The sequence below is a fragment of the Sciurus vulgaris genome, assembly GCF_902686455.1.
Source record: "Sciurus vulgaris genome assembly, chromosome: 12".
NCBI classification, from domain to species: domain Eukaryota; kingdom Metazoa; phylum Chordata; class Mammalia; order Rodentia; family Sciuridae; genus Sciurus; species Sciurus vulgaris.
In genome coordinates this window covers 32,729,998-32,741,054 of record NC_136473.1, presented here as the reverse complement: position 1 = coordinate 32,741,054, position 11,057 = coordinate 32,729,998, and the positions used below count along the sequence as shown (strand labels likewise).

Genomic DNA, 11,057 nt, shown 5'->3' with positions numbered 1-11,057 from the left:
AACCTTACAACTACATCTTGTGGATATACCATTTTCCTTTTCCCATCAGGAAATATCTTGGTTAATAGGAAATTTTCCCAAGGTATACCACAACTCTCAAGTAAAAACTAACAAGTAAACCCAGTCCTATATGAATCGAATTTCTATATATTTTCCTTTGTCAAACAACTATGACTTTTATTCAGGGTAGCAAAAGATTAACAAGTTTAGGCTACTTTCCTTAACTCTCCCCATTCAAATGAAAAAGGAGAACATCAAAATATGTTAGGTATCCAAAAAAGAAAATGGTGAACACCATCAGATAATAGCAAACAACAGTCTCATAGAAACACCCTTTTTCAAGAAAAGCAATTAAAACCAAAAAGCATCCAAATGACAAAATGAGTTTTAACTCAACATTATACTTGATGCAGAATTCTGAAGGCATGTGGGGTAGGAGGGGTTAGTGTTAGGGTTAGGGATAAGGAGGGTGGTAAGAATGGAGGAAGGAAGGACTGTATAGAGGGAAAAGAGGGGTGGGAAAGGTGGGGGGGGAAGGGAAAAAAATAACAGAATGAGTCAAACAACATTGCTCTATGTAAATTTATGATTTTTAATAAAAAAACACATGAAAAATTTTTAAAAATGAGATGAAATGATAGAAAATTTAATAATCAAAAAGCAAACAAATGTTCATATTTTCAAAGCAAATGAAAATAATATTTGTTTAGCTAGTAGAAATGAATACATGATAGATAACAAAGCATCACTCTTCATTGTAAAGGAATATGAATCCTGTTATATACTGTCTTTGCTTTGCCCATCCTTAATATTTGGTAACTGATGTTTTATTTTGAAAAACTGTACTATGCCCTCAACATTGTAAGATAATCAATTTCCTCCCACCAATTGAATATGTCTGACTTATGAGATTCTTACCTCAAAACACCATCAGTAAGGTCAAAAGAAGCAGGGGAAAACTAAAGGTCTGTATGTTCTCTGATCAACTGCATGTGTAACTGCTCCCTTGTCTATTAAAAATTGTGCTATGTGCTCTTTTCCCTTAGAGCAGTAACAGTGGTGGGAGTCTCTTCTACAACAAAACAAACACTTTAGATTCATTCCATTGTATATTTCACAACTGAACTTAAAATTGTATAAATGACATTAAAGTAAAATTATGAGAGAAAATACATAGTAGCTCTTACTCCTTAGACCACTGCACTTTGACAAGTGCTGCTCCTTCCTTTTGAGATTGTCCTTCCATGCCTACAGTGCCAAAATAAACTCCAGCCATCTCCACAACTCACTACAAATACTTACCTACTCCAAGAACCTTGCACAGTCATGGTACTATAAGGTAATATGATTATTCCACACCTGAACCAAGATCTGCTTGAAGGTAGGGGCTATATCCTTGATGTGGACAGATATGAACCCAGAAACATGGTAATACATTTTTTAAGTATTTCTATTGACTGATTGAGCTAAATTGCTCATCTTCACAGCAGGGTTTCTCATTCTATATTCTGAAGCATATTTTCTTTTCCAGAAGTACTGTCCCCCAACAGAAAGATTTCTTGATTTCTGATTTTTGCAGCATTACAAAACTGTGCATTCTATATCCAGTATTAAAGTAATGTCTTTAACTTTGCTTAATATCTATGGGGTAACACTTTTTGGAGCCAATTACAAATATATCAGGCATTAGAGTTTCTAATTTCAGGGAGTCCTTCAATGATAATATGAGTTTCATTCAGGTTAAGAAGAAATTAAATGATTCTCAGTTACTTGTGTTGTCAGGATCCAGAATCTACTGTCAGGCAGTCCTACTCTAAAAGAATCACATTGAGAATTGGGTCAGGACAATAAACAGATGGTTTTGATTACTTATGAGTAAAAGATCCATGGACTTTCTCCTATTATCAGAGGAAGGATTTCCACATTAACTGCTCTAAACCTCAGTACAAAAATTATGTTCCTACTTATAAGGAAAACTCAGATACACTTATGCATATCTGGTTTTAAAATAATTTTACAGTCTCCATTTTAACTTCCACTTCAAGTCACTTTTCATTTGAGGAGAAATACAAATCAGAAATATAAAAACTACTGGTTTATCATTAGAAATGAACTGTGATCTACATGGACATGTTTTAGCATAATGACAGGCACTAAATGCACTAGATCACTTGATATTTTAGAGACACTGCTGATGAAAAAATTACCATGTAGTTGACGATATCCATAACCTATCTACCTATAACCATAATTATTCTATTGAAGCTTATATATAGCATATTATAATATAAAATTATGCTTTGGAAGAAAAAAACTATGTAAAATACCAACTTCAAATTGTGAAACAGTAATTCAATTTCAAACTAATTTCTATGGACCATATTCTAATCAAATAATATAATTTTAAAGTCACTAAATTCCTTATCAAAATATTTTATCAAACAGGAGTTGTAAACTTAAACACTTCTAGAGGCATAGTGCTTACATGAGGAAATGCCTATGTAGATCAATAGGAAACTGGAGAACTCATAGTCCTAAGACAAAGGATCGCACTCTGTAACACCCACCAGACAGCAGTGTGTGCTCAAAGGAGGTCAGATACAATTCCTCAGTGGGCTTAATAGTCACATTCTGCATGAGACTCCTCAATTTTCAGGCTGACTCAATTCACAGAGAGAAGCTAAATATATGCATAGGCCACATTTGATCCATAGACCTGGTGTGTGGATAAGTGTATTTGCAGTGGGTTTGTATCTAATGACTGTGTATGAAGGTATATTTTGGCAGTTAAAATCTGCTCTGTGTCATATCTTTTGTTACCATAAAAATCAGGCCCAAAAATGTTCTAAAAAGGACTGGTTTAAGAATTTTATTTCAGTCACTAATTTATACTCCACTTGCATTCAATACTCCCAGTTAATCAAATTAATAATTAGTTTGCTAGAACTGCAGAAAATGAATTATTAAAAGGTTCCCCATGTGTATTCTCACTTCAGGGATTACAGTGTTGAACACTGCCAGGTTGGTCATGCCAGGGTTCTAGGAACTCAACAGACCTCCTCCTGGGACAGTTTACTGCACAACTCTCACTGAACAAGCGTTCATAATTTGCTACTATTCTCATGGAAAAACTCTGCATGCAACATTGGTTGTCAAAACAACCTGGAAGAAAAAAAGGAGGCATAAAATACTTAAAGCCTCATCCCCTTCTTATTAAGAGAGCATCTATAAGCCCATTTCTAAGTATCTTCTGAATGCCAGGTAATAATTAAAGGTTGGAAGGAAAAGGGTGCTTTTCTGCAAGTTTTAATTCCCAAGCATGGAAGTGGAGAAAGGCAGGTGAAAGTTAGATTACCATTACTAGGATGGAGAGGTTTGGAAAAAGGAGCTGATCAATATTCCAGTCTTCCAGAGATTTCATCAGCTTTGTACATCTGGGATTTATATGTGACTTGAATGTATTTAGTGGCTCTTATCTAGGACACTTATCTGAATCAGTATGAAACATATTTAAATGTAAATATCCAGGCCTTATTATATTACTGAATCTAGATCTTCAGCAGAAAGGCTATATTTGTAAGGTTTCAAAACTTTCCCCCACACACTCTCATGCACAGTTTTATGGCAGAACCTTACAGGCAGAAAACCCCTACTTCAGTGTCAACTGGCCCAAGGAAAACTCCTTTTATTATATGGGGATTTGTATACAAGGAAGAAAGAGTAAGATAACCATGTACAGAAAATCCCATAAAATTTTTCCAGGTAGGGAAAGGATGTAAGGAATGCAAGTACATTTCATTCTATCAAGACAAAAATGAAAATCTCTCCCTCTTCCAGATTAGCGATTTCATAGAAGGCCCCATAGATAGGTTATGAGTAATTCAAAAAGTAAAAGACCCATCAAGGATCAAGAAATCATGTTACACAGAATGAATGATGGTATTAGATACTTTCTAATTGTCCACTTTAATCCAGAGGTGTTCTATATCATCTCTCCTTGAAATTAGCCTTAGTGACATGTTTGCAGCAAGAAAATGCAGGAGCAAATCTGTGTGATTTCTGAGGCTGCATCACAAAAGTCATTCAGCTCTGCCCTGCTAGCTCAGATGCTCAGCTTTGGACCCTGGACAAAGGTGTACATCCAACTACCTGGAAGAAGTCATGTAATAAGGAAGCCAAGGCCAGGCAAGTGGCCCTGGTCAGGCTGTTGTCAACAGAATCAACTGCAGTCCAGTACATGGCAGTACACCTCATCAGACATGTGAATGAAGATGCCTCCAGAAGATTCCAGACTCCAGCTGTTAAGTAACCCCAGCCACTAACTCTTGTAACTAAGTCTTCAGACTTACAGCAGAGAAAAGGCATTACCACTGTGCCCTGATAGAACTCCTGAAGCAGAGAGGGTGAGCATAAATACAGTTTTTGAAGTCACCAAGAGTGGGGGGTGTTGTTTTATTCAGCAGTAGAAACTGGATATTTCTCTCTGGCTTTGTCTGTCTCTCTGTCTGTCTCTCTCTCTCTCTCTCTCTGTCTCTCTCTCTCTCTCTCTCTCTCTCTCTCTCTCTCTCTCTCTCTCTCTCTCTCTCTCTCTCACACACACACACACACACACACACACAATAGACATATACAGCTAACTCTGTGACATTCAGTATTAGTTTTACATGTACCATCCTAGCCCAACAATGTCCTAAAGAGGTCTGTAAGAAACTACTTAAGCTTCTGTAAGAAAGTACTGTCATCAAATGTAACAGCATTTAAAGTGCATAGAAGAACAGCTGGCAGGTGATTCAGGCAGCCTGTGTCTTGGAGGTAGCAGGCGGGCACCCAACCTGCCTGCCTTGTGGAGCTAGGCAGTGGGCAGCCAACCCGCCCAACTACCAGGCCAAAGACAGACGCCATCACTGAGCGACCACACCTGACCACCATGCTGAAGTCTTTTGCCATCGCAGAGCAAGCCAGCAGACAAGCCAGCCTGCCTGCATTGTGGAGCTAGCTAGAGGCTTCTTTATAGGCTGGTTCAGGCATTTTGAATTATTACTGAGGGCATGATCATCATCATTGGAAGGGCAGCTCCCTCCCTGAGACACCTACAGGAGGCTAGAGGACCTTTGACAACACCCAGGAGTAAAGAGGAGGAGGTATTGAGAGACTCAGGACCAACTCAGAGCCACCAGGTGAGTTTCTCCCACTGATCAGGCTCCCCAGATGGGGCAGAGTCCCAAAACTCAGTGAGACTCCCCTGCTGGAGTTGAGACCCGGTCAACCAGGAGCATTGCAGAGGAGGGCCACACAGCAAGAGTGAGGGTCTGAGGCCCAGGCAGTAGCTCTGGTCCCAGGGAACACAGCAGAGGAGGGCTGCTAGGTGAGGGAATCCCTCACAGAGCCAAGCCCTCCAGCCCAAATGGTAGGTCAGGACCCCTGGGAACATTGCAGAGGAGGGCTTCCCAGTCCAGGTGGTAGTTCTGGACTGAAGGGAACGTCTTAGAGGAGAGCTGCCCAGCGAAACTTCCCCACTGGGTGAGTCTTTCCTACAGGGCGGGGCTTTCCCACCAGGGCAGTAGAACCAGAGACACAGGCCCAGATCAGACGTGCCCCAGTCTGTAGTCTAGTACCCCTTTGGCTGACCATCAGTCAACAAGTGGAGGTGCCTCTGCCCACTAACAGGGAATATACCCCACCTAAAGGCTACCACCCCTGGAGGGGCGGCTTCCTACTGGAGCACCACATTATCAAGTTCCTCCAAGTTTTCAGGCTACTGAGGGCTAAGAGGTGAGTTACTGGAAATCTACAGAGACAATATTAGTCAATAGAGGAAATGTGCAATATCCCAGAGTTTCACTACTAGAGGGGAAGATACCTGAGCAATATGAGAAAACAAGGGAAGAAAATGTCCCAAACAAACCTAGATGGTATAGCAATAAAATTCAATGAAAACATGTCAGAAGAAATGTCAGAAAAGGAGTTGAGAATGTACATAACTAAAACAATCAGGGAAGCAAATGAGGAGATGAAAGAGCAAGTGCAGGCATTGAATGATGAGGAGAAAGAGCAAATGCATGCACTGAATGATTGCATCACAGTAATCAACAGTTGAAAGAGCAAATACATGAAGCAAAAGATCATTTCAATAAAGAGTTACAGATATTGAAAAAAATCAGAAATACTTGAAATGAAGGAAACAATTAACCAAATTAAAAACTTCATAGAAAGCATAACCAATAGGATAGAAACACCTGGAAGATAGAACCTCAGATATTGAAGTCAAAATATTTAATCTTGAAAATAAAGTTGACCAAACAGAGAAGATGGTAAGATATCATGAACATAATCTACAAGAATTATGTGATATCCTGAAAAGGCCAAATTTAAAAATAATTGGGATTGAGGAAGGCTTAGAGAAACAAACCAAAGAAATGAATAATCAACTCAATGAAATAATATCAGAAAATTTCCCAAATCTGACTAATGAAATGGAAAATCAAGTACAAGAGGCCTATAGAACTCCAAATATACAAAATTACAACAGATCCACACAAAGGCACATTATTATGAAAATACCTAACATACAAAAAAAAAATACAATATTTTAAAGGCTGTGAGAGAAAAGAATCAAATTACATTCAGGGAAAACCAATACAGTTATCAGTAGATTTTTCAATCCAGACCCTAAAAGCTAGAAGGCCTGGAACAAAATTTACCAAGACCTGAAAGAAAATTGATGCCAATCAAGAATCTTATATCCCGCAAAACTTATGTTCAGATTTGATGATAAAATAAAATCCTTCCATGATAAACAAAACTAAAAGAATTTACAAAAAGAGAGCCGGCATTACAGAACATTCTCAGCAAAATATTCAATGAGGAAGAGATGAAAAACAATGATGTAAATCAGCAAAGGGAGGAATTATCCTAAAGGAACAGCCAAATAAGGAGAAATCAAGTTGTGACAAAAAAAAAAAAAAATACAAAAAAACAAATGAGCCAAATGATAGAGAATACAAATCATATCTAAATAATAACCCTGAGTGTTAATGGCCAGAACTCATTAATCAAAAGAGAGACTGGCAGATTGAATTAAAAAGAAAGATCCAATAATTTGCTGCCTGCAAGAGACTCATCTCATAGAAAGAGATACCCATAGACTAAAGGTGAAAGGATGGGAAAAAACATACCATGCACAAGGATACAGCAAAAAAGCTGGAGTATTCATCCTCATTTCAGATAATGTGGACTTCAAGCCAAAGGTAGTCAAAAGGGACAAAGGACATTTCATACTGCTTAAGGGAAGCATAAATCAGCAAAACATAATAATCATAAATATCTATGCCCCAAATGGCTCATCCATATATGTCAAAAAAATCCTTCTCAATTCCAGAAATCAAATAGACCACAACACAATAATACTAGGTGATTTTAACACACCTCCCTCATCACTGGACAGATTCTCCAAACAAAAATTGAACAAAAAAACCATAGATCTCAATAACACGGTCAATAATTTAGGCTTAATAGAGATCTATAGAATATAACATCCAACAAAGAGCAAAAACACTTTCTTCTCAGCAGCACATGGATCCTTCTCTAAAATAGACCATATATTATGTCACAAAGCTACTGTTAGCAAATACAAGAAGACAGAGATACTACCTTGTATTCTATCAGATCATAAAGGATTGAAATTAGAAATAAATTACAGAGTAAAAAAAGAAAATACTCCAACACCTGGAGATCAAATAGTAAGCTACTGTATGATGAATGGATAACAGAAGACATCAGGAAGGAAATTTAAAAATTCTTACAGATAAATGAGAACAAAGAAATATATCAAAATCTCTGTTACACTATGAAAGCAGTACTTAGAGGAAAATTTATTTCATGGAGTGCATTCAATAAAAGAAGAAAAAAATCAACAAACAAATGACCTAAAACTACAGCTCAAAGCCCTAGAAAACGAAGAACAGAGCAACATGAAAAGTAGTAGAAAACAGGAAATAGTTAAAATTGGAGATGAAATCAATGAAACTGAAACCAAAGAAACAATTGAAAAAATTGCCAAAATAAATACTTGGTTCTTTGAAAAAATAAACAAAACTGATAAACCCTTAGCCACACTAACAAAGAGAAGGAGAAAGAAAACACAAATTACTAAAATTAGGAATGAACAAGAAAATATCAAAACAGACACAGGTGAAATACAACACATAATTAAAAGCTACTTTGAAAATCTATACTCCAACAAAATAGAAAATCTCAAAGACATCAAGAGGTTTCTAGAGACATATAAATTAGCTAAATTGAACCAGGAGGACATACACAATTAAAATAGATTAATTTCAAGTAATGAAATAGAAGAAGTCATTAAAAACCTACTAACAAAGAAAAGTCTGGGACCAGATGGGATCTCAGCCTACTTCTACAAAACCTTTAAAGATTTCCGTTTGTTTTTTTTTTTCAGTATCTCTAACTCTTTATTGAAATGCTCTTTTGCTTCTGTTATTTGCTCTTTTAACTGTGGATTAGTGCGTTCATTTGATGCCTGCATTTATTTCATCTCCTCGTTTGCTTCCCTGATTGTTTTAATTATGTAATAAAGAGTTAGAGATACTGAAAAAAAACCAAACGGAAATCCTTGAAATGAAGGAAACAATAAACCAAGTTAAAAATGCCATAGAAAGCATAAACAATAGGATAGATCACCTGGAAGACAGAACTTCAGATATTGAAGACAAAATATTTAATCTTGAGAACAAGGTTGACCAAACAGAGAAGATGGTAAGAAATCATGAACAGAATCTACAAGAATTATGGGATATCATGAAGAGGCCAAATTTAAGAATAATTGGGATTGAGGAAGGCTTAGAGAAACAAACCAAAGGAATGAACAATCTATTCAATGAAATAATATCAGAAAATTTCCCAAATCTCAAGAATGAAATGGAAAACCAAGTACAAGAGGCTTATAGGACTCCAAATATGCAAAATTACAACAGACCTACACCAAGGCACATTATTATAAAAATACCTAACATTCAAAATAAAGACAGAATTTTAAAGGCCGCGAGAGAAAAGAATCAGATTACATTCAGGGGGAAACCAATAAGAATATCAGCAGATTTTTCAGTCCAGACCCTAAAAGCTAGAAGGGCCTGGAACAACATTTACCAAGCCCTGAAAGAAAATGGATGCCAACCAAGAATTTTATACCCAGCAAAACTTACTTTCAGATTTGACGATGAGATAAAATCCTTCCTCGATAAACAAAAGCTAAAGGAATTTACTAAAAGAAAACCGGCATTACAGAACATTCTCAGCAAAATATTCCATGAGGAAGAGATGAAAAACAATGATGTAAATCAGTAACGGGAGGAACTAGCCTAAAGGAATAGCCAAATAAAGAAGAAACCAAATCATGTCAAAAAACAAAAATGAGTCCAATGACTAGGAATACAAATCATATCACAATAATAACTGTGAATGTTAATGGCCTGAACTCATCAATGAAAAGACATAGACTGGCAGATTGGATTAAAAAGAAAAATCCAACAATATGCTGCCTGCAAGAGACCCATCTCATAGAAAGAGATACCCATAGACTGAAGGTGAAAGGATGGGAAAAAACATACCATACACACGGACACAGCAAAAAAGCTGGAGTATCCATCCTCATTTCACATAATGTGGACTTCAAGCCAAAACTAGTCAGAAGGGATAAAGAAGGACATTACATACTGCTTAAGGGAAGCATAAATCAGCAAGACATAACAGTCATAAATATCTATGCCCCGAACATTGCTCATCCATGTACGTCAAACAAATCCTTCTCAAATCCAGAAATCAAATAGACCACAACACAATAATACTAGGTGATTTTAACACACCTCTCTCACCGCTGGATAGATCATCCAAACAAAAAATTGAATAAAGAAACCATAGATCTCAATAACACAATCAACAATTTAGACTTAACCAACTTATATAGAATATACCATCCAACAAAGAACGAATACACGTTCTTCTCAGCAGCACATGGATCCTTCTCTAAAATAGACCATGTTTTATGCCACAAAGCTACTGTTAGCAAATACAAGAAGATAGAGATACTACCTTGTACTCTATCAGATCATAATGGACTGAAATTAGAAATAAATGACAGAATAAAAAACAGAAACTTCTCCAATACTTGAAGATTAAATAATACACTATTATACGATGAATGGATAACAGAAGACATCAGGAGGGAAATTAAAAAATTCTTAGAAGTAAATGAGAACAAAGACACATCATATCAAAATCTCTGGGACACTATGAAAGCAGTACTGAGAGGAAGATTTATTTCATGGGGCGTGTTCAACAAAAGAAGTAGAAATCAACAAATAAACGACTTAACACTACAGCTCAAAGCCCTAGAAAAAGAAGAGCAGACCAACACCAAAAGTAGTAGAAGACAGGAAATAGTTAAAATCAGAGCTGAAATCAACGAAATTGAAACAAAAGAAACAATCGGAAAAATTAACAAAATAAATAATTGGTTCTTTGAAAAAATAAACAAAATTGATAAACCCTTAGCCACGCTAACAAAGAGATAAAGGGAGAAACCTCAAATTAATAAAATTCGGAATGAACAAGGAAATATCACAACAGACACGAGTGAACTACAAAACATAATTAGAAGCTATTTTGAAAATCTATACTCTAACAAAACAGAAAACCTCGAAGACATCAACAAGTTTCTAGAGACATATGAATTACCTATACTGAACGAGGAAGACATACACAAATAAATCAATTTCAAGCAATGAAATAGAAGAGGTCATCAAAAGCCTACCAACAAAGAAAAGTCCTGGACCAGATGGGTTCTCAGCCGAGTTCTACAAAACCTTTAAAGAAGAGCTCATTCCAATACTTCTCAAAGTATTCCATAAAATAGAAGAGGAGGGAACCCTCCCAAACTCATTCTATGAAGCCAATATCACCCTGAAACCTAAACCAGACAGAGATACATCGAGGAAAGAAAATTTCAGACCAATATCCTTAATGAACATTGACGCGAAAAT

General features: G+C 36.5%; 1 long non-coding RNA gene across 1 annotated transcript in view; it reads right to left on the bottom strand.

The window, feature by feature from the left end:
- Positions 1–860: 860 nt before the first annotated feature.
- LOC306641658 overlaps positions 861–11,057 on the bottom strand; it is a 101,881-nt gene continuing 91,684 nt past the window's right edge. The window contains exon 3 of the long non-coding RNA XR_013758236.1: positions 861–1,072. This is a non-coding gene — a long non-coding RNA (uncharacterized lncRNA). The remainder of the gene's footprint in view (positions 1,073–11,057) is intronic.